Here is a 24721-nt window from a genome sequence, read left to right on the forward strand (position 1 = left end):
AATTTAAATCAGTGAGCAGTTCACCATCAAATCCATACACCTATTCAGAAAACCCACCGCCACCCATGTCAGCCCATTTCACCATCCCAGAGGGATGCGCCGGGCGCTGCTCAGGTGGGACACCCGCCGACACCGCGGAGCCTGACCCCGCTCCCAGGCAGCCCGGGAGATGTGTTTGAGAGGGAAGGCTTGTCCCCGGGCGGGGATCCGGCAGGGCCCGGGCTCTGTCACCGAGGCGCTGCAGAGCCGCACAGGCAGCGCGGCAGCCCCGGCACCAGAGCGGCTGCTCGGGCTCGGCACGATGCCTTTATTCCCCCCAGCAGCAAAGACGAAAAATATCGCTTACTTACAGGCGTGCACAGAAATGATAGACCAGAACTGAATAACCAGATGTAATGAAGGGGCAGCATGCTAACGAGAGCTACAAATACCACGGAGGCTTATTCACTCTGCAGCCTTCCACTACATAATGGCATCATCGCCTGCATTTCCTCATCAAAATACAACAGCTACGGGAGATGGTGAAGCTACAATCGGTACATGATGTTGTAGTTCCTGCCTGTATCCCTCACAACCACTGATGAGAGTCAGGCTCCACACTATGCAGCCCACATTTCCTACTTCACGTTAGACAATGAAATAAATATGCAAATCCCTACTGCTTATGAAAGAGCAGGATACAAACCAGCCCCAAAATCAATCACGAGTTCAAGTTATATATATTCCACGAAATTATTTATGAAGTACTAAACAAAAGCCATGTATCTTTTCACCTGAAAGCCTGAATGCAAACTGTCCAATACATTTGGATGCTACTTTTCAAGAAATATCCTTGCTTATATTTTTGCACTTAAGCATAGAAAAAACTTAAAAAACTCAAGCAGCTCCTCTTCCTTTTATCCTTAATTTCACAATATGTCAGTTGTCCAGTTACATATATTTAGTGAATTTTCATCAAATTGTTATGGCAATACAAGCTTTTACTCCTTTTCCCCTATTTCTTTGTGAAAAATTATATGAAGCGATGGAAGAACTGAAGCAGAGCTGCTAAAAATTCAAACCTCTTTTGTGGATAAAACCAGAGATAGGGGAGCTGTGGGAGAGAATTATATGCAAATGTCAGGGAAGAAAAAGGCCACAATTTTCCAGTTTGGTCTTTCTTTTTTTGGTATCAATTACTCACATCTCCCATTTATCACAAGTCTCACTAGGATACTGTATCCATATCTGTGGAGAGATGGAGAAATTACAGACATGCTATTCATCTCCGTGCTGTTTAAACCTAGTAAATATTTTTGCTTTCTGTACATTTGTAGATGTGTCATATCTGTCTTTTATCTACATTCAATCCCTTTTCCAGGGTTAAAAAAGCCTACAAAAGAGGAACGAAGCAACAGTGATCAAAACTGACTGGTAGGACTTCAGATGGTATCAGCATTTTAAAGATGTGATGGTGTTTGGGGATATTTTATTGAGGAAAGAGCACATCTATAATCCAGTTTTTCTCAGCATCATATCTGGCTCAAAACAAGAGCAAAAAGAGATACTGACATGTAAATTTATCTTTAAGACATCTTTACCAATGCTGCAATATATTATAGTGCCTTGCTTCAGCCTGACTCACCACCTGCTTGTTCAAAAGGAAAACAACTCCAAACTTCAAGGTTCAGTTACTAGAAGTACATTTTAAGAGCAAGTAAAAGTTTTAGATGATACAATCATCTGTTGCTATCTCAGGGAAAATATTTAAGCTTTGGAAGTAGTTTCCAAACATTTGCCACTGTGTACTCTAAACCATGACTTACACGCCTTCAATTTATATTGATCTTAAAACTTCATTTAGTCAACTACTGCATCTGTCCAAAGCAAGGTATTTTACAATAAATGCAAATTCCTCTTTCTGATAAACAGACCAAAAAACTAAGATATACAGTAAACAGTGCATCCTCAAACCAAAACATTGCAGATCCAGAAGTAAATTAAGACAGTATAATTAACACAAAACTTGAGAGTAACACGAGAGATCAAAATCACGTCTGTCTCCAAAATGCTGGATACATTCATAAAGATTTGGTTCTATTTATGATTCTTAAAGAGACTCAATAGCCACCATTCAATTTACAGCGTAAAGTGTTTACATAAACCAAAATTTCAACAAAGTTTCAAGAAAAGTGTGTCATCAGTTCACCATAACTTGGTAGCAACACAGCTCAGCTTTCTGCTTCAGGAATTTTACCTTTAAGCTTTCTTAAAAAACTTGATACTGGGAACATCTTAGAATATGAACAGCCTGATCCACAGGAAAAACATTGGGGTTTTTTTTGTTTCCGTCCTATATAAATAGACAAGACAGGTATTTCAAAGTTGCGATTCCATTGTAACAGTGGGAATGCTGCTCTGTAGGGATGCTCCTATCGTTATTTTACTGCACACTGTTAATTTTATCTCTGTATGCACTTGCTGTAAGTACCTAACTGCCTCATAAATTTAAATTTAAGATCCACTGTACTCATTTTAGACAAATATAGTAATTATATGATAATTGCATGACTGTATACTGCTGTATTTTCTCCATTTAAATTAGCATAGAGCGACATGTTCAGTGTTATTTCATCCAATCTTCGGTACATACTGCAGGTGTTACTGCGATATTACCAGGGTTCCCTGTTAAATAAATTAATGGCCACACGTAAATACGGTGAAAAAGTACTTTTACGTTTCCTTTCTGACCTATTGTCTAAAACATGAGCAGGCCTGCGACCTGAGATGCCAAGCTGAATCAGGATTGTAATATAAAATTACCTTTTACAGGAGAAACGCTTTAAAGCAGGGACTGCGAAGCACCTTCGCTTAGGTACCGGCAATATTTGCAACTGGAACACGATGCCCTTAAAGCCAAAGCCCATTTCCGCCCGCGGAAGCGCGCGGGCTGCGCGGGCTGCACGGCCCCGGCGGCGGCGGCCCCGCCCGGGCCCGTGTGAGGGCCGCGCTCCCGCGGAGGGCCCGGGGCGGCGGCGGCTCCCGCGGGGCGGCTCCGGTGTCCAGGGGGCGGCTCCGGTGTCCGGGGGGCGCCGCCCGCCCCGCCCCGCCCCGCGGTACCTGCCCGCGCCTCCGCGCCGCGCACAGCCCCGCCCCCGCATTTGCATGTCCCGGCCCCGCCCCGCCGCGGGGCATGCCGGGCCCGGCCCCCCGCCCCTCGCCCCGGGCCCGCCGGAGCCGGGCGGCAGCGACCCCCGCCCCGAGCCGGGCCAGCGCCGCCCGCCGCCGCCGCGGTTTCCCGGGAGACCCGCTCCCCCCGCCCCGGCTCTGCGGCCGGAGCCCGGGCTCCCTTTCCCCTCTCCCTTTCTCTAATTCCAGAGGGGCCGGCGGCGCGGGCTCGGCGGTGCGCACAGCCCGGCACAAAGCGAACCCGCATCGCTCCAGCCCCGGGGAGCAGCGCCCGCAGCGCCGGGCCCGCGCCTCCCGCACGGACACGGACACAGCACAAACGTGCTACTTAGACGGCACATCACTCCCTCGAAATCATAAGTACACATGAAAAGAGATACTGTCCTCTACATTTCGGGTTTTGTTCCTTTATTTCCCCAATCGCTATTCAAGGGCTCCATCTCCTTCCTGTTGAAATACTCCCCAAAAATCAGCATATCTAATTTACCATCTTCGGTACTCAGAAAAGAAAGAAAAAAAGCCCCAAACCCAATACTGTAAAGAGATTTAAGGATTAAAACTTTTACATGGTTAATTTCTATATTACATGAAACTACCGAGAATTTGCACATCTATCCTCAGTAAGACAAGCACAGGCCACAGAAATCTTGGGAGCAGTTTTCAAAAATAAAACAATTATGTATAATTAACTAAGAACTACTATGAGAAATAATTACCTGCTCAAAAAATAAAAACGTATTTTGCATTAATATTAGAGTGAAATGCATGCAGAGGGTTATAATGTATCACCCCCAGGTGTATACAATTGCATTAAAAATAACATAAAACACCACTTCCAAAAATTTCCAAGAAGAATGAGGAGGAAAAAAAACCGTGTAAGTGCACTGTTAAATATGCTCTAATGTTACATTGTTTTTAACCAAACACAAACACTACAGATCTCCTACTGAGAAAGAATTAGTCTTGAATACATAGAAGAGTAATAGATTGTTGTTACTAAATATTTTATGATATTGGTAAATGATCCATCTAGCATAAATTTAATTTTACTTGCTAACCCATTTTTCATGCACAATTGAAGTTTGAATTGCATAGGAATAATGGTAAAAACATTTTTGCAATGAATTTGATCACAGAACTTACACAATTTATTCAGCTTGGTATCACACTGATGTGCATCTTTCCAATCCCACCTTAGAAAATTAAAGAAACCTGGCTTTATTAACAATAAAGAAATAGCAAAAACCCCATTTATATTTAAAACACTGAAGTGTGTGAAGAATCTATAAAACAACTGACCTGTTCAAATTGTTGTTTTTCCAATCCATGCACTGTTTTTATTAATTAGGACCCAAACCAGATTGATCGTCATTTTATAACGTTTGACATATTCACTGTCTTCCCACTTCCAGCAGAATCTTCTTAAATTTCCCAGCACTGTGTTTTATTGCTGGTACCATATGCTTTATTGTTCAGCCACAAGAGCTTCACTCTGCACAAAGACTCATTACCTACTGCTTGCTGAGCAGCTTCGGGCTCACTGAGGCTGCCTGTGTGATCACATGGGAGTTTTGTCTGAGAAAGCCAGGCATGCCACTGATTTCACCAGCTACGGATATTTTTATCAGCTGAGGTCTACTATGAGGAAGGAATAACAAATTCTAAGACTTCTTTAGCTCATTAGGACAGCAGTAGTTATGGAAATCCCCTCAATTTTTTTTTTTAATTATTATCATCATTCTCACTGTAACACTGGTCCAAGAAGAAATTAAAGAGATTTGTTAAATGTAATTTTTTCTTGTGGGCAGTGGCACGAGCCATGCATTGTCTGCATCGCTCTGCACACAGTACACACTGAAATTAATATTCCAAAGAGGTAATATTTTGCCAACACTTAATCTGCCAGTGTTTATGCTTTATGTGGAAGACGAGCTTACAGATGAAAAATTGTACCTAAAAAACAGACCCTTAATTTAAATTTGTCTCATCAGTCAGGGGCATTATCCTGTAATCTTTGGTCGTAAAATGAGTTTTGCTGGCTTCAGTGAGGCTACTCAGGTGAATAAGAAATGGCCCTTTGAGCAAGGATTACTCTCAAATCTAAATGACAAATTATGTAATACAATGAAGTCTAATCTCTTCTTGGTAATAGTTGGTGATGCTCTGGGGTTTGTTTTTGTGTGTGCGCGCACATGTTTGGTTGGTTGGCTTCTGTTATCTTGTTTATTTTAAACAAAAAATTATAAATTTAAGTAACATTTTATAATGGTTAATAACTTAATATTTACCTGAGCATTTCATATTAGAACAAGTGAATACCTAAATTCAAATTACAGAAGCTCTTCCAGAAAATGGTAAATATTAATTATTTTTTTTACTGATCAATTATCAGTATCATGGTTCCATGCTAGAATATTTGGAGATAGCTTAATTCCTACTGCAGAGTGAATTCCCTGAATATTCTAATTTAAAGCTAGCTTTCTACAAACAGCTAGTGATGATAAATGAACATCTCTCCTCCACCCTGAAAACTCATACCGAACACGCAATTATCCATAATATTAACATTGCAAAGATGCAGCTATTCTACAAAACAGTCAATTATCTCTAGAATAATTCAGAGCATTTTGATAACATGAGATAGCAAAAGAAACTGTCTTCTCATTAACATTCCACAAATGAAATACCTCCTTATTCTATTTAAGATCTCTCTCATTAGAATAAATGACAGCTTGTAGCTCATGGTTGGCATTATTCTGGTCCTATCAAAGTCAGTGGAAGTTTTGCTGCTGATTTGTATGGAAGAAGGGACAAGCATGACTAATAGATTCATTTGCCTTACCGTGTCGTCATGCAAATCAATGACAAAACTCATTTCTTTGTTGTTCTTGGCATCTTGCTCAGTTTGTATTAATAAGGTTTTGTAACAGTTGATATGCAGTCTCTATGATTACACTGAATTATACAAGATGGCTAGTAAAGGATTCAGAATTACCCACAACTAAATCCAGTAATGAGTATCTTCTACGCTTTCACATTCATTTCAGTTTTTAAAAAATGCCATTATCAAGAATGAGTGTATTTTGAAGTGCCACCATTTTCATCTACCCAAAGACACGGACTGAGCAGATATTTTGTGGCTGAGAACCTTCCACGTCTCTTAGGCAGGAAACACTACTGTGTGTACATTAATGAGAAGACATGAAAGCAGACTAGAAGAATCGCTAACGAACAGCTGGTTTAGCTACAGCTATGCATATTTTTTTCCCCTGGCAATACCACTGATGATGTCACAATTCTCATGTAGGAAGACATAAACAAAAGGCAGGCATTTTTGCTGCAGTAGCACTAGAGGGAAAAAAGAAAACCCAAATGTCTGACAGATGGAAAGAACAAAAAATTGGTCAGGAAAAGAGTACTATTGTCACATTTTTCTGCGTGTTGTTATATACACTATGGAACAGTCCTCAAATACTGAAAGGTGGTTAGAGGAAAACATGTTCAAGGACATGATACAGTTAAACCAGTTAGCAGCAAAGACTTGTTTCTGCAGGAGACAATAGCAGCAAGCAGTCTCCATGCTGAGAGGCACCCTCGGTTAATCACTTCTTCAAGGCTGGTGGGGGGAGGGAGGGAAGCTTCAATCCTCCATAGTGGAATTTTGAATTTCCTAAATATAAATTGACATTTTTAGGTAGCTAAATTATATTTTATCTCAGCCCATCCTCTCTTCTCACAGGGTTACTAAATAGAACGAAGTTTTTGTCAGAGCCACATTGCTGAATTTCTGCCCAAACATACTATTGAGGAAGGGCATTTTTGACACCACAAAAGGGATTATAGATCACCCAAGAGACTCACAGCAGCCAAAACCTAGGCCTCCCTTGTTACTCCACAAGGTTCAAATGAGACAATACTTCCTGATACTCCTGTAACAGCCAGGATTTCTTCGAGAGAATCCAAATTCACATCTCCTTGAAACAACAGTGGGAGAATACAAATGCTTACCAATCTCTTCCACTCAGGGTCTCCCCATGGGAGTTGAGGTAAGCAAGGGCTCTCTTTTCTTGAATAAAAGTTTTTTTTGTGAATCCAAATGGAAATAGAATCAAGAACCTGCTGACCATCTGTAAATAAGGGTAACCAGTCAGATCCCATATCTACTTTGTAAGAAAAACAATTAATAGGAACATTCTTATGCTTTCCAATTGCACAGAAGCTACAGCAAAAGTGAACTGGCTAAGCAAAATTTGGACTCTGAGTAATTGCTATCATTAATAAGTAATAATTTTATAAATCCTGGTTTATTCTACTCTATATGCATGTAGACTTGAGTGCTTTTATAAAGGTCATATGCATTGAAATTCATATCTTGAACAGAATTTAAAAACAAACAAAAAACCTCAAACAAAACCCCAAAGACCCACAATAACCCAAAGACCCTGCAATAACCCAAAACTAGCCATGTATCACAAACCAGATTAAGCCCATGATTTGAACTTGAAATCATTTCCACCTAATACAACTACATTATTTTGCTGGGTATTGAACTTCATCTGCTGTTCAGTATTCTGTATCATAGTTGGATGAACCACATAAGAATCAGCTATGGGAAGAGCATTGTTCAATTTCGTGAAACAAAAAAGGGACAACTTGCATTCAATGTCTTGTTATTCTAAAGGTTGGAATCCTGTACCTTGCAATAAAATGCAAGACGTCTGGTTTCTTCAACTGCACTAGAAATGTAATAACTTCCATACCAGTTAAGTAAACAGAGGGTTTTGCTGAAACTTTTACAGCCTTCTAGTGACAAAAAAACATTTGAAGTCTAGGATTTATAAAATGTATTCAGTGGAGCATGTATGCTTTACTCCAGCTCTTACAAACAGCATGGTTCATATGCCATGGTTTGCAATTTATGAGCTACACCACCAGCAGCTCTAAATGCCTCAGCACTGGCTTTCAGGCTTGGAAATAGATGATTTGTGGTTGCTTCTTTGGTAAAATCTATAAACCTTGCCCATGCAAACTCCTCTAAATTGAATTTGGGATGAGGCATAACTGCAAACTTCCCATGGAACTGTGCCATTACAGAAGTTCTACAGAGTTTAAAATGCTCACCTAAGAGAAAATAATTAATCTAAAGTTACAATAAGTAACACTGGGGTAGGATAATCTTAAATATAAATTCTACATATTTTTTTCTAGACAAATATAATTTAATCAAATAAATTTCTTCACCCTGGTCCCAAATCCCTAGCTTTCTCTAGATCAATCACAGCTAAATGATCTTCAAGCTGTGTTACGATAACTATTCAGTTCCAAATACTGGGGCTTGATAGATTTCCATAGCCTGCCATGACAGGAGGAATGACATTCTTTGGGTTCCTGAACTGCACAAGTATGAAAATATTACTCATTCATAAATGGCATTCTTAACAAAAAAAATACAACTATGTTTTGAAATAAGAGTCTAGTCACTGAAATGAATGGAAATAGACAAAATCTATTTGAAAGGTGATATCTTCAGATCAACAGACAGATGGAGAAAGCAGCTTCTAAATGAGGGGTAGGCCTGTGAGCAGCTGTTCTGATTTCTGGCACTCTAGCAAACCCATCACCAAACTTCATACAGTGACTCCTGGCACGTCAGTGTAGGGCTGGCAATGCTGTCCTTCACTTCTGCTTCCAGCACCCTTACCCTGCCTTGCAAATTTGAAGGACACCATCTATAGTTTGATTTTTTTTTTTGACTCTTAATATCTGCTTGACCAGAGGCAACTTTTTAAATCATGGGGTAAAAAACTGGCAGAGAGTAAGAATGAATTCTCTTTACACATACTGTGGGATATAGCACAGCATATCCCTTCCTAATGATTTTTAGTACAAGTCTTGAAAACAACCCCATTTTTAATGATACATTCTTGATACATCTTACATAAACTACATTTTTCCAAGATAAAATGAACCTCTTCCAGGCTGATATCCCAGAGGAGAGCACACTTCCTTTCAGGAAACAGTGCTGAAAAATATTATGCTTTAGAAGAGCTATTGTACACAAACAAAAATATTCATCTGCAGTAAACATACAGATTTTCTTTTTCCTTTCACATCCTTTCTCAAAACTGGAACTTAACCACCAAAATCAAATAAATACTAACTTTGGCAGGCAAACTAGTGTACTGAGAGATGTATAGCCAAGTAGCAAAAGAATCTCTTGACCGCTGTTACTTTAGATGATGTAAATAATCAAAGCAAATAATTAATAATGTAATGCGTAATACAGCCAACATTCGAAATGCCAGAAGAGCATGAATTCTTTCAAATAAAACAAAGTAAGTTCTATTTGAAAGAGCAAAGTGGTCATTCTCCTGAAAAAAAAAAAAATAAAATAAAGACTTTGAAGAGGGCAGATACTGGAAGAGAAATTGCCTGTGCTGTCTGGTATGGCTTCATAAGCCAGCTTTTCTCCCTCCAGTTTCCATGACACCTCAGACATTCCAACATGACCCATGCTGAGGAATAATTCAAAACTACACAGAGCTATGCTTGGTGTGGTTAGAAATTTTAAGACATAAACAGAAGAAACAAAGGTGCCTTTGGGCATATAATTAACTGAAATACTTCTTACTCCATCCCTTTTCCTTGCTTGGTCACTTACAACACCTTTTCTCATAGTATCATTTTCCAACTTAAAAGTTTCAAATGAAATAAAATTAGGAGACATTCGAAGTAAACATGATACCTAGTATTTTCTCTCTCCAACTATTTGGCTTTTCGAGTTCCCTTTTATGTACCGTAGTAAACCAAAAGAAGTTTACTGAGTCAATCCATTGGAACAGGAAAAAAGTCCAGATGGAAGCAGACTGCCTTTCCTAACTGAACTTGTCATCAACAGACCTTCCTAAAGCACCACTGCTGTTAAACCAGCAACATTACCTTGTTCCTTGTTTTCTCAACTCCCACAGTGAAGCAGACAAGCTCTTTAGTTTTCATCTTCCACACAAAGATGTTTTTTTTGATTGTTACAATCTTCAAATCTACCATAAAAACATGTATTTTGAGCAGAGACACATGTGAAAATATACCAGACACAAAACATGTCTAAGCAGCAATATAAATAGGTTTTTACATTTTTCAGCAGTTTATGAAGCATTCCAACTTAAAGCACAAGACATTTTCAACATAATACTTAGAATAAAATACATAATGTTACGTAGTGGACTTTCAATCCAATAGACAAGAAGATATCTAAATTCTAAAATAAAAGGTTCCTGCCTAGAATTGCTGAACATCAGCTTAGGATCTCATTCCACAGGAAGTGAATCTACAATACTTCTTTCCACCTTTGTACATCCCACATACAACACAATCATTTAAGGCTTGAAATACCACTGAATTCTAGGTTGTAAGGTAGCTTTTCACTGTTTCAAACAGCCTTTAAAGAACAGAAATGGATTCTTCTTTAATAATTGTGTCCATTCCCATTTAGCCAGCATTGATTTCTTGTGTATCCAGGAGAGTTTGAAAATAATTTTTATTTACTTTGTCTACCAGCATCAGTGATAACATCAGTACAGCAAAGGGAATTTTATTGCTTATGCTGAGTTTTCTCTACTAGCACAATGCAACACAATTCCTCCCCAGACCTACCTCCCCCCAAATGTTCCATGGCAGCAGCCTACATTAATAAAGTAAAAGTCTCTTTGCAGGTAATTTCCCTTCTCCTACCCTAAGTGCACAATAATGATTTAACTTGCCATAATATAAGTGTTAAAGAAATTAAATGTAAAATCTTTTCATATATCTTAGCATCCAAAATAATTTTCCTAGCATATATATGCAATTTCCATCAAGTTAAAAGCCGAACTGCTTTCTGCAAAAAAGCAAACTTTTTGCTATGTCATTGTAACATTCTAAGGTTTCAGAAAGTACATGAGCCAGCAGTGTGCACTCACAGCCCAGAAATTCAAGTGCACCAAACAAAGAGTGGCCAGCAGGTCAAAGGAGCTGATTCTGCCCCTCTGCTGTCAGAAGAGTCCATCTGATGAGCTGAGGCCAGCTCCAGGGTCCTCAACACAAGAAAGACACAGACCTGTTAGAGCAGGTCCTGAGGAGAGCCACAAAGAGCATCAGAGGGCTGGAGAACATCTCCTGTTAGGACAGGCTGAGTGAGTTGGGGCTGTTCAGCCTGGAGAAGAGATGACTTCAGGAAGATCTCATTGTGGACCATCCAGTACTTAAAAGGGGCTTAGGAAAAAGAGGAAAGGTCATTTTTTTATGTGGGCAGATAGTGATAGGGCAAGGGGGAACTGTTTTAAATTAGAACGGAGGAGATTTAGATTAGACATTAGGAAGAAATTCTTGAGTCAGAGGGTCGGGAGGCACTGGAACAGGCTGTCCAGAGAAGTTGTGGATGTCCCCTCCTTGGAAGTGTTCAAGATCAGGTTGGACAGGGCTTTGAGCAACTACAACAAAAAATGTTGTAAGTGGGTAATGCCCCTGTACATGGCAGAAGGCTTTGAATTAAATGATTTTTAGGGTGCCTGCCAACTTAAGTCTATGATTCTATTCTATGATGGTAAGCCAGTCCAATTCAGAAATATGCTTTCTAAGGAATACTGACTGTCATTTCTTTCATATAGGATGAAGATGGATAGCAGTATTTAATTAACCACATTCATATTAGCAAAACAGTGGACAGTTCCGGATGCTCTGATATAATTTCAGAGATCAAAATGGACTGATTTATAATCTGATGACTATTTTCAGCTGGTGTTCAAAGTTCAAAACAGCATAGTTTTGGTCTAACTTTCCAAGAGCATAAACGGTTAAGTGTAGTAGCTACATGCCCTGAAACTGTGCAAGGATCAACATTTCTGCAACATGATCAAGTTTGGAAGTTCTTTTGTAGAAGTAGTTATTGAATGACTGTTTTATCTAAGATTTCTACCTAAAAGGGATCAGAACTAAATAAAGACTTTAATTAGAGCATTTTCATATTCAAATAACTTTCAAGATTTCAGCATTTAAGAAACAATCATGATTTTTTTTTTCAATTAAACTACTTGAAATGTACCAGCTGCAGAACTTAATGTTTCAGTTAGATTTTTTGTTCACAATATTAAGTAGACACACTTATCACCCTGACAGCAGTACAATAGCCAAGGGCTGAGGAAGTCAGACTACAGTCCCTAAAGACTGCAGCCTCTTGTGTTGGTGCACTTGCAGAGGAGGAATTTTTTTTCCCTTTCAAAATCATTCTTCAACATATATTCCAGTGAACATCCTAAAAAATAAATTAGACTTTCAAGCGGGATTACATACAAATACTTTGCATTAGGATCATCAATTTATGGGACAGACAAAACCATAGGGATGGCTGATATCACCTGATACAGAGTTGCATCATCTGCCGGTTTCCTGCCTTGCAGAAAATAAGCAATTACCGACTCAGTGTGGTTTTTGGCATCCCTGCAATGATTGTGACTTCTCAAAGAGATTAATTCTTTTGGCCTAACATCTTTAGGCACTGAGGATAATATCGTTTCCATCATAATATTTTCCCTTTTAGGAACATGAGGACCATGTTTATTTCTGCTATATTAAGTTGAGATAATACTAGACTTGTCAGATATTTAGAAATAGCATAGTCAGTGTGTCTGTTCTGACCTTCCAGGTCACAGCAAAGGTACAAGCTGACAGCACCAGCTGTCATTTGCTGTTAACAGACTTTTACCACATCAACAGCTCCACACTCATAGGGGAACTCACCAGTTTTGTGACTGCAGAGCAGATCCTTAAGAATCAAGATCCTTGGCTCTCTCTTTCCATCTTCTAGGGTGGGCAGATTTCAGTGACACTAGCACTTTTCTAGTTGCTGGCCTGGAATTGCTCTCCTGCCCTATGCCCACTCACATAGGCTCTAGGATACAGGATTGCCAATGCAGACTTCAGCCATTTAATATTTCAAGAAATACAAAGATCTGCCAGTGCCAAATGTTCTACTTTTCCAGAGCAAAAGACATTCTCACTGCCCTGGATGCCTCGGATTGAGAGACAGGAGTGGCCCATTTACATTCAGAAAATATATTCTGTGTCATTTACAATGGCAATGAGTTCATAACTGTGCAGCGTGTATCCTGCAGTTTTTCTTATTATCTCCAGCACTGTGAGAATTCCTGAAAAGCTGTCACATTTAGCTTGCTACATACTCACAACAGCAAATTGGTACATGCTCTGTGCTGATCTTCCTATTCTTTTCTGTAGTTGCAAAATTGCAAACAACTCAAAAATTTCTTTATGATCATAATCACACAGGAACAGACCCAGATCAGCAGCTGCCAGCCTTGTCGTGACATTCAGTGTGTCTGACACTGAAGCAATGACAGAGGCAGTTTGTAGAGAACAGCAGTATCTTGAAGTAGACAAACTGAGATGAGTAGGAAAACCAAACCCTTTGAGGACATGAGAAAGGGGTCAGAGACACAAAAGCCTGCCTACTTTTCTAGCTGTAGAAGCTAATCTAATTAAAAAATGCTAATTTCCCCACAAACCTTGCCTCATGCCTTAAATTAGTATACCACAATAATGACGGCATTTACAGCCTTAAAAAGAAAAGCTATATATAACCTGATATATAATCTTAGAAGCCAAGTATCTTAAATGTCAAGCAGGAAACAATGATGGATTCAAAGACCTAGTGCTTCAGAGAAAACAAAGAGCTACCACTTGTCATCTTGTAACAGTTATTTTCACACGACAACTGACAGTTTTATACACATAATGACAAAGGCAAGTTTTAAAAGAGATTTTAAAAAACAATTAAATACATTTGCAGGAAATTCTCCAAAACGTTTGACATAGCAGAGGATTTAAAATTTTTAAAAGTTACCAATATTAGTAAACCCTGACTGGTAAGTGGACAGGAAAAGACCAAAACTTTGCCTGTTTCAAGAGGCAGAGACAAAGAAAGCACATTTATGCAGTAAAAAGTGATGCTAATGGGGATGCATCAGGCCAAAGTAATACCATTTTTAAAGCACTATTGAGATATATGAGAGAACGCAAGAATGCATTTTTTAAGGCCAAGATTTTGTGATATTGAGATGGAAATTGCTAAAAAGTTTGCATAGGATTTTTCTTTTGCTTCACAGCTGAGTTTAGTCAACTGTCTTGGAGGAAAGACAAACTGCTTACTGGAAAACAATCTTACAGTAAAAATCTGAGAAGGATACATATGTTGTTAACACAGACATTATACATAAGCTTTTCTTTTTTAAAAAATTAACCAGAGAAAGTACAGATGGGAAAGAAAAGGCCACTAAAAATATAATTTTCTATAAAGTTGTAAGATATGGAAGGAACAAAGTGACTTTTCAAAAATGAACTGAGTAGCAATTAGAACAATAAAAGAACCAAGAGAGGAAAAAAGCATAGGCAAGCCAACATTTCAGAAGATGAAATATAGTAAATTCTTGAAGATGAACTGTGAAAGATGAGACCAAAATGTTTGAGACCTAAGAAATATATTTTTATCTAATATAGATGTGCTGAAAATAAGGTGCATAGGTCCCAAAATAATTGAATGACAGAAAAATTAATTGAATGAGAATACCAGAAATACCATACCATTGGCACTGATGGCCAATTTATGCCAGGAACATAACTCTATCCATTAAAAAAGAAAAAGCAATAAAAAGAAATTCCTTTGCATCCTCTGGCAAATGCAGCAGCAAAATTCACAAAGTGCACTGAGCAAGAAGTGCAAGATTTGAAAGGTTTCACTCTCTAATTAAAAAAACAGAGAATTTGGTGAAAAGATACCTGTGACCTCAGACTACTATCAGAAGGTGTGGGAAATGCCAAAACCTAAACACTAGACAAGCTGACAGCTCAGTCAAATACAGCCTGAACCAGAAATGAAAATTCCTGCCTGTCTGCACATCCAGTGTTTTGTTCCATGCATACAAATAAGGTGAATCTGTCAGTGATATCCAACGCCCAGTCATCAGCTAAAGTAAAATCTTCAGAAAACAAACCCAAAAGTTGAGAAGCCCACATAATAAATGTAAAATAAAATGTAGAGGAATTTTTTACTAGACAATGGGTAACCAATGAGGACTCTGGAGCCATAGCCAGACTACATACAATTCAGCAGTAGGAACAAAAAACTCCTAACAAATAGGATGTCAAGCCCTTATTAAATGCTAGATTACTTTTATTTTCAGTATACAGGTATTATTAATACTTTAACTAATGGTTGTATTTCAAAACTTTTCTCTGGACTGTAAAAAGAACAACTTACTGAACTGCTAGCACTGGACTAGCAGAAGAGATGTGAAATCAGATTGCATCTTGAAATCCATTTGTAACAAGGACTTCTGTGGGACCTTGAGCAGTTTAACTACTCCATACCTAGCATCTCCATTTGAAAAAAATAAAATAAAATTAAAAAACCTAATCAAATATCTTATTGTTATCCATTCGCCAACTGTGCTTTTAGTGGTTACAAGTAAAAGGTTTGCTTCAAGACCACCAATTAGAGAGAACTTGTTTCCATTGAACAAGTGAAAACAATTAGAGGAAGAAAATATTTTGCACTTTCAGCAATAATAGGTGGGGGGAAGGAAAATTTTAATGTCAGGTCTGAAAATTTAAGTCTAATATGAACTTCAGGATACTATTTCTAAGTTAGACCAGTAAGTGGATGGGAAAGTACTGTTTCTTCTGATACAGGGTGATATCTTGACACTTGTATTTAAAAGACAAAATAAATTTTCCAAAAGGGAAAAATTTAAAGCATCTAGCAGGATTTTAGTACACATGAAGCAGCTAAAAGCCATTTATTTCTCCTCTCAAAGATAATCCCTACTAATTGCTCTAGTTGTGGAAATACATTTTGTGGGAAAGGATAATGAAGCCTACTTGTCAAATTGCTCATGTCATTATTTCACTGCAGAATGCAAATACTATAGCCAGACCCATTCACAGCATGCTGAATATCAGCCTACAGAAAAGGACCCTTGCATAAGCCACTCTGACCCTTCTTGCTAGTTTCTTCTGACCTTTCTGACCTCATTAGACTGGTATAAAGAAAATAAAGGAGCTGTTGGGTACTCTTGATGGATTAGAAATAACAAGAATGTGTCTAGGACTTACTTAAGTACTAAACCAGACCACTGAACTATAATGCTTTTCAAACCATCAAAAGGATAATAGGAATAGTAATGAAGAAATAGAGGTAGAAAGAAATAGATTCTTAAAATATTGTAAATAGTATGCTTTTTGGAAATTGTTGATCAGCATCCTTTACTTATTCTGCTGTCATTTTAGATGGTTGATTTTTTAAGGCCCCATTTGAGTGAGAACAAATATTAGAAACCAATGGTCCCAGCACAATTATTTTGATTAACCATGAATCCAACTTAAGCACCTTGCTGAAAGAGGACTTTAATCTCCTCTGGTCAGATTTATTTAATGAATTCTTCAAATTCCCAAAGGAAGGGAACTCTAGAGGATAGAATGCAAGTCTCAGAATTCCCTGTGTCACATTTCAAACACTACATCATACTGTCAACAAAATCTGTGTCTTACCAGACAAAAGGGTAGAAATACTATCAAAGTGCTTATTCTTTACATAATACATACCTTCTCCAGAGGAATTATTTTGGCATTTTAAACTGTCTCCCAACCCTGAAATAGGCAAATCATGATTTTTCTAGCTTATATCATAAGAAGTACAAAACCTACAAATTAATTTTGGCCTCTGGATAGTGGATTTTGCCATCCCCAGTAAATAGTTATTTATTTGTTTTTAGCTAATACTGTCACCTGAGCAAAACAGAAAGGAAACCACAGGCCACACTTATAACACAAACCCCAATATACAACACAAATTTTACATCAATTGCAACATGGGACACGTCTTTTTATCTTTTTATTCTGTATTTCTGATTTCTAGGGGAAAAAAAGTGCTATGAGGGAATTTACAGTCACAGAAATCCTCCAAGTTCTCATATATTGCAATTTCTAATTAAAAGCTCTTGAATTTAACCACTGGAAAGCATTTATGGGAAGGGAAGAATTTTTTATTTATATGCTTATCTACTCCTAAAAGAAGACACTAGTAGATAGGCTGACCTCAGCCAAAGGGTTCAGGCTTTATTATGCTATGCATTAAAATGCAGGCACCATCACATAAAATTAAATTAGGTCCTTTTTAAAAATAAGACTATGCCATCATTTGTTCCTGAAATATCCTCTGTTCAGCTGTCCTGCAGTTTTACAGATCCTGACATGGGAAAAAACTGTTGCATTTGTGATAGTGGTGATTGTCCCCTTCAGAAATTTATAGCCTTTGGTAAATCTCTGTACGTCTCACATCTCTCCTGCGCCAAGTGCACAATCCAGCCCCATTGGAGAGGCTGCAAACACTGCATTTGTGCAGGAACTGTCACTGGCCTTCCTCCCCACAAGCTAAAATGTCTTAAAGCAGCCACTGAATCCAGATACTGTCATACTGCACACAGAGCTAAGTTAGATGACACAGTGGTTAAAAAACAACTTAATCAGGTTGCTAGCACAGATTTCACGGTTGCTGTATCTGGGCAGCTGTTCTAGCACAATTGGATTAGTGATTTATGCTGTCTCTCCACTCTCCCCATTTTAAGACAATGGATTGAGATTTGAGCATGTAAATTTTTCATTCTCATCACTCTTAAGACCTTGTGAATGCAAAGTCATTTCAAGATTTGTAGAAGGGGTTTGGTTTGGTTTTTTGTTTGGGGGATTGTTTGTTTTGTTGTGGTGATAGTCTTTTTTCCCTTTTGTTGTTAGCCAGAGATTGTGGTATAAAGATAAATGGTGGACAAGGACCTTGTGTTTGGATATTTTAATTAAACAAACAGAAAAGCCCAACAAAAAACCAAACCAATCAAAAAAAAAAAAAAAAAACAAAAAAAAAAAAACACACACACAAAAAAAAAAAAAAAAAACCAAAAAAAACAAAGCAGAATTGCAATTGGTTAGCAATTCCTTCCTCTTATTGATAATATTAATAAAACCTGTTTCTTCAAAATTCTGTTTGTCATCTTACATTTTTATCATTTGTCTGCCCTATAACTGAAAAGAAAAATTCAAAAATCCCACCTATTTGAGTTTAAATTATTAATTTTCCTACCTCGACCTTGTTTTGGAATATGTTTATTCCTGGGAATTAGCTGCAGCAGTTAACCTGCCATTCAAAGAGCACATAGAGCAAAATTGCTCTCCACAAAACAAAGGAGAAGGTGAGCAAACAACAAAAAACCCACCATGGCTGTTCTTTTATCAATTTACTTATCCTATCATCTCATGTATTAGATAGGTTACTTATGTTCTTTACTTAATAAAGCCCAGAAAAAGAAACTACAGGTTTAATGTCTGCATTCATATCATGGTTAACTCCTAAATCAAACAGACCCTTCAGAAGAAGAGTTACCTACAGTCCTGCTTTCTGATTTTTCCTTCATTGGTACATGTAACATTTAAAAATAATATCCTAATAAACAAACAGATAAAAGATAAATACCCATTTTCCAGTATCCCAGTAAAGTTTACATGAAATTATTAATTAGTTAACCAAGAGAAGATGCTATCATTGTTTTCTTTCTATTTATCAAGCATTTTAAGTTACTTTGTGACATTATTAAAATATTTTACTGATCACACACAGTTCTCTGAAAACATTTACTATTTGAGATGTGTTGGCCAGCTCTTTGTGGCTGAATAAATCATATCCCTTACTTCCAGTCTCTGGAAAAAATAAATCACATTATGATGTGACAATTAAAATAAAAGCCTTGAAAGTACCTCTTCAGATAACTTGGTGTTTCCCTTTCCAAAATTTTAAACAGGCAATACTTTTGCAAGCAAATGGCAAAGGATGCAAATATACAATAATAATTTATTTACAAACACAGACAGTATGTTAGGAACATTTTACCTGCATAAATCTAATTTTATTGGAAGTTACTGATGTATGCTAATCCAGTAGATTTTAGCATGAATTTTAAGCATTTTTTATACACAAAGGTGCAGCTGGAAAACTGATTTTTATACTTATGTTCTTCCAAAAGTGCTAATCAAAATCTCTGCAGAGATGTAAAAAATAGCATTATGTTTTGTACCATCAAATGGTACAAAATTAAATCGAACTTGTATAATTGTAGAGACATATGAATGTGAATAACTGCTACTCTACTACTGACCTTGTGATCTCAAAGAACGCCAGTTTTTCTCAGGAGATTTTTAGACCTCTGAAATCATGTCCTCTAAAAAATGAAATTCACGTCTCATTACTGTTAAAATGATACCAACAAACCCTTAGAATTTCTATGAAAAATGTTGCAATACCATAGGCAAAATCGTAGAATAAACAGAAAATTCCGTTTGTTTGCAATGAAGCCAAGTTACCATGTTAGGGTGAAAAAAATCAGAAGAGCATATTGATATATAAAAAATAAATGATCATACAACCTTTGAGCACACAACCAGTATGCACATTTGATTTCTGGTACACATGAGGAACTTCTGCTCTGACACAACAGGGAGTCTGAAAACCTTCCTGTATTTCACTGAGCAGGGCAAAATTCAGTAATTGCAAGGACAATTAAACATTAATCCTGCTTACCATGGCAGGTGACAGACTTGCCATCTGTTGAAGTCCATAAAGTGAGGTTGGATATCTTTCTAAAATACAGTTTTGGATATAATTTTAGGAAAAGCAAAACCAAAAACAAGCTAACATTTAATCCATACTGCAAAATCATGGTCATCAAATAGAGAGAAGGGGCTGGTGGCACAAGGCAGTGACAGAAGCAGCTTTGCCATTAGAGATGCCTGTTTGTGTCGTGGTTTAACCTCAGACAGCAGCCAAGCCCTGGGCAGCCATTTGCCCACTGCCCCACCAGCAGGACTGCAAAGAGAACTGAAAGGTAAAAGCTGGAAAACTTGTGGGTGTCATAGGGAAAGCAAAGGCTATGCATGCAAGCAGAGCAAAACAAGGAATTAATTCACTGTTTCCCATGGATAGGCAGGCTCAGGATCTCCACGAGAGCAAGACCCCATCAAAGGTGAGGTTACTTGGTAAGACAAACACTGGCACTTCAGATGTCCTCCCTTCTTCCTTCTCCCTGCCCACTTCATATACTGGACAGGATGTCCCGTGGTCTGGGATGTCCCTTTGGTCAGCTGGGGTCACCTGTCCCAGCTGTGTCCCCCAGGCACCCCCAGCCCCCTCTCTCTCCAGTGTGGCCATCAAGGAGCACAAAGGGCCTTGGCTCAGGGTAAGCCCTGCTCAGCAATAACAAAACATCTCTGTATTATCAACCCTGTGGTCAGCACGAATCCAAACACAGCCCCCTGCCAGCCACTGTGCAGAAAGTTAACTCCACCCCAGCCAAAATCGGCACAGTGTACCTTTCCATTCTGCCCTCAACATTTGTGATCCAGCTTTAAAATAATGTAGGAATCCTCACTTAATTGATCTTAGCTTTGGTACAGACTCTAGTTAGACCTGCGGTAATTTTCACATCCTCCTTCAGCACAGGCCATAATTCTCTGGGCATACAGCTCTTACATACTGTCCTAGCTATGATCTTGAGAACCAGGGCTGCAATGCTTGCTATTGTGACAGTCTGCTTAAAGGATACGTAAGAATTTTTAGGATCAAAATGATTTGAGGAAAAGAAGTTTTTGATCATGATACAGGAAGTGCAGGTGATAATTAAATTTGGTATCACAAAAGCAAAATACATCAACTCCCAAAACCATTTAGTACTGCCTATTTCACACAAGTAATTAATATTTCTTGCCAATACTACTGCTGCTGTTTGCATGTATCAGAGTGAACACAAATGGACATAGGGCATAAAACTCCACCTTTCTGAAGCAGCAAAGAAGGTAACAAACAAAAAACATTTTATTTTTTTGAGGTATGCAAACAAATGAGTCTACAGCTAATCTAACAACACATGACCGAAGCGATGGTGCAAAGCATGCCATGCAGTATGGATGAAACTGAGTGGGCTGTACAAAATTCAAAGCAATAAACAGGGTACAAAAGATGCGTGGGCCAGAAAAGAGAAAATGGAAAATATAGGAGACATAAGGAGGTGGTTCCATTATCAGCTGCAGGATGCATATGATGCTGTACATGGGAACAGTGAGGAAGGATTGCAAAATATGGATCTGAAGAGATTTACCTCAGCCTAGTAGTTCCACAAAATGCCATAATAGACTCTCATGGCTATGCCAGGGTTTTCATAATTAGTAGGTGATCCATTAAGTAGGTGATCCAATAAAATTTGGTCTCAAAAGCCTCATTGTAGATCTCTCTATCCTTCATTAATGTGAAACTTAAGATTCCGCCACAGTACAAAGCACAATAAACAATTCGAGGTAGAACACTGTATTTATCTGAAGACTACCAAAGTCACCCTGATTAAAAAAAAAAAAAAAAGAAAATTAAATCCTTTCTTGAAGAACTCTTTTAACAAAATTTTATGAAAATCCAGGCCTGGCTCATCTGCAAGCGAAACTCTAGACAAATTACAACATTTAATGACTTCCTTGGGCACATGCTCTCACCCAGCACCTCCTCTTCTGTGTTAATCTTATTGTGAGAGATGTATATTTAAAATGCCAACTCAATTTTTATCTGAAATGTCACATTTTTTCATGTCTCCTAGCTGCTCTTCTGTCTGTCTGCAGAATAGTCTCATTTTTTGAGAAAATTCTCACTTCCTTAAAGGCAATGGCAAGATGAATTTACCACAGCCAAAAGCATTTTTGATTCTTATTCAAAGTCCAAAGTTTGGGTAGCTTTATTCAGACTGTAGCCTACTGACTTGTAATGGTAGTGAAATAGATAAATTCACAACAATGAGTCTTTCCACTGCAAGCCATTATAAACCACACACTGGTAGGCATACAAAGAATACATGATTTTAATGCAGCTGGAATTAATTAATTAAATTGCATTACCTTCTTCCTAAGAACAAACAATTGGGCATGACAGTAAAGGTAAAAATTTCTACTAATTTTAAATAGCAGCATAACAATGAAACGGTATCTCTGCTCCAGAACTTTTTATGTCCATTTCACACTAATCACGCAAAACTAAGAGTATTATTTAAGCAAAACAATATGTAAAAGATGAAAAATAGTAGTAGAAGTCAATGGATATGCTCCATTAGGAAAAAAAAAAAAGAAAATAAAAAAAGACACACGATCACTTTTTGGTAAAATGTAGGCCACCTATGGTTGCTATAGTAACCACTGCTGAACTATTGCTCTATAGATGACCACTGCCTATGGCTGTTTTCTTTGCTAGAAGTCATATCTCATTAAAATAAGATAGAGTTCGGAATTGGCACTAGTTTTATTGTAAACAAAACTCCTGCTTAAACATTTTCAAAAGCATCTCCTAATATCCTTGTCTAAATAAAATACTCAGATAACCAGTTGACAACACACAAACCCTACTTTTCAGTACTAAAAAAATCTATTCTTTGTCTGTATCCAAATCCTGGAGTTTCCAAAATGGAGAGAAACAACTTTAAAGGAAGTTGCAAACACAAAAGATATTTATACAGAGCAATTCACTTAACATCAGTAACTCAGAAATTCAATAAGTACTACCATTAGGTTAAGCTGTCACTGATACTCTCACAGCAAGTCCTGTGACAGTGCATTCAGTACCTTCACTGCAAGTAGGGGTTAATGGCTTGTTATATTATTATTTTGCACACAAGCACCCATTGAAAACGAGTAATGTAACAAGGCTGAAGCCACGGATAATAACAGTTGAAGCCTCACTTGGGATGAAGTCATTGAGTCTTCAATCAGTTTGATGGTGAAACTCCCCTTCTCACCACTATTACTCTGGGGTATACACAGTTGATGATGAATTCATTAAAATACAGAAGACTCCACATTACAAAAAGAGTCTTAATTGGCTTTGATAGTGAACTGGGAAATAACAGGACGACAAGCCAATGTCCTTGATAACTGCTAACTGGTTTTCCCCTTCAGAACAGTCATATCACTATTATGTAAGTTCAGACTAAATGAGCTACTCTTCTTCCCTCCCTTTTTTGTTTGTTTCTTTTTTCTGTTTTTTTGGGTGTTTGTGGGTTTTTTTGTTTGGTGTTGTTTGGGGGTTTTTTTGTTGGTTTGGTTTTTTTTTTTTTTTTTTGGTTGGTTAGTTGGTTGGGTTTTGGTTTTTCTTTTTGGTTGGTTGGAGTTTTTTGGTTTTTGAGGGTTTTTTTTGCTACAGGTGTTATAAAAATTCTGAAATATAAACTTTGAGGTCTGGATGCCACCCACATGCCTTAATGCTGTTAGTACTACAACTATTATTATAGTCTCCTAACTGCACCTGCTGAAAACATCACTGCAGTACTTTGTACAAGGGGAGGACTGGTACTCAATTTCTTTATATTCCTTTAAGGATCAGGACCTCAAATATAATTCACACTCAGTGCACACCAGGTAACTGCCCTGAGCACCAAGGCACCTCAGCAAGACTAAAATACACGCGGGAGATGGGGCTGGTCTACAGAGGAAGAAGAAAGGAAGAAGTCAATACAGCCTCCAGCAAGCAGAACACTTTTATTTTTCCATAATGTCTCAATCAACGTTCTTGAAATCTTTGCCCATGGGTCAGTAATTTCCATGGATTCATTCCTCCCTGCAGTTTATAAGACAGCAACCACATGCATTTACTGTATGTAGTTGCTGTCTTATATTGGAGAAAATCAGTCTGTATTTTCTGTATGCACCTTTAGCAGGTCCAGGTCTCCAGTAGAGCCAAAAAGTCCTAGTACAATAAAAACAATTAAAAAAAAAATAAATCAGAATATAAAACTCAACCATTGAAAACTGGTAAGACTGCAAGCAGAGATAAAATACAGTTGCATCTTTCTTGTAAGCATTAGAATGGTTTCATTACAAAGCACCAAGATAAAACTACTCAAGTTCATCTGCTTGTTAACTCTGCTTTGCAAGCAGAACTGCTAGTCTATTAAAACAAACCACAAAAAGACCAATCAAGCCAAACCCCACAGAAGGCTGTTCCCAGCTCACTGCTACAGACTTAAGATCAGCATGTTCATACAAACAACAGCTGTATCAAATGATAGAGAAAACGCCTTTAAGCAGGGACAAGCCCCTGGAAGGAACTTCTTTTAGAAGACCCACTACGAGAAGTACCTCTATGTTGCTGTCCTTCTGAAGTTAACTCCTCTCAGTCATTCCTATTGCTAAATTAGTGCTTGGCTAAATCAGAGCAAGGTAGAGCAGACCAACGTTCAGTAAGGAGAAAACACTGCACAATGGCACCTGTACTGAGGGTGCAACAGTCCAAAATTAGTTATAAAGGTCACTGCAATGTGCAATCACAGAATGGTTTGGTTTGGAAGGGGCCTTAAAGATCATCCAGTTCCAACCTCTCACCCTGGGCAGGGATGCCAGCCATGAGGATGAGGTTGCTCAGGGTCCCATTCAACCT

At 38.1% G+C, this 24721-nt stretch overlaps 1 protein-coding gene across 8 annotated transcripts in view; it reads right to left on the reverse strand.

Moving 5' to 3' along the window:
* The window catches only part of CSRNP3 (cysteine and serine rich nuclear protein 3), a 98147-nt gene that overhangs the window by 38401 nt on the left and 35025 nt on the right, over window positions 1-24721 (reverse strand). The window contains exon 1 of one of the 8 annotated variants that reach the window (XR_014590496.1): window positions 2803-2902. The exons of the other annotated variants lie outside the window; for them this stretch is intronic. The gene's annotated coding sequence lies outside the window, so the exon portion shown is untranslated. Of the gene's footprint in view, window positions 1-2802; window positions 2903-24721 lie in introns of those variants that run through there. 8 annotated transcript variants of the gene reach the window in all.

Source organism: Zosterops lateralis (assembly GCF_965231275.1).
Source record: "Zosterops lateralis genome assembly, chromosome: 7".
NCBI lineage: Eukaryota > Metazoa > Chordata > Aves > Passeriformes > Zosteropidae > Zosterops > Zosterops lateralis.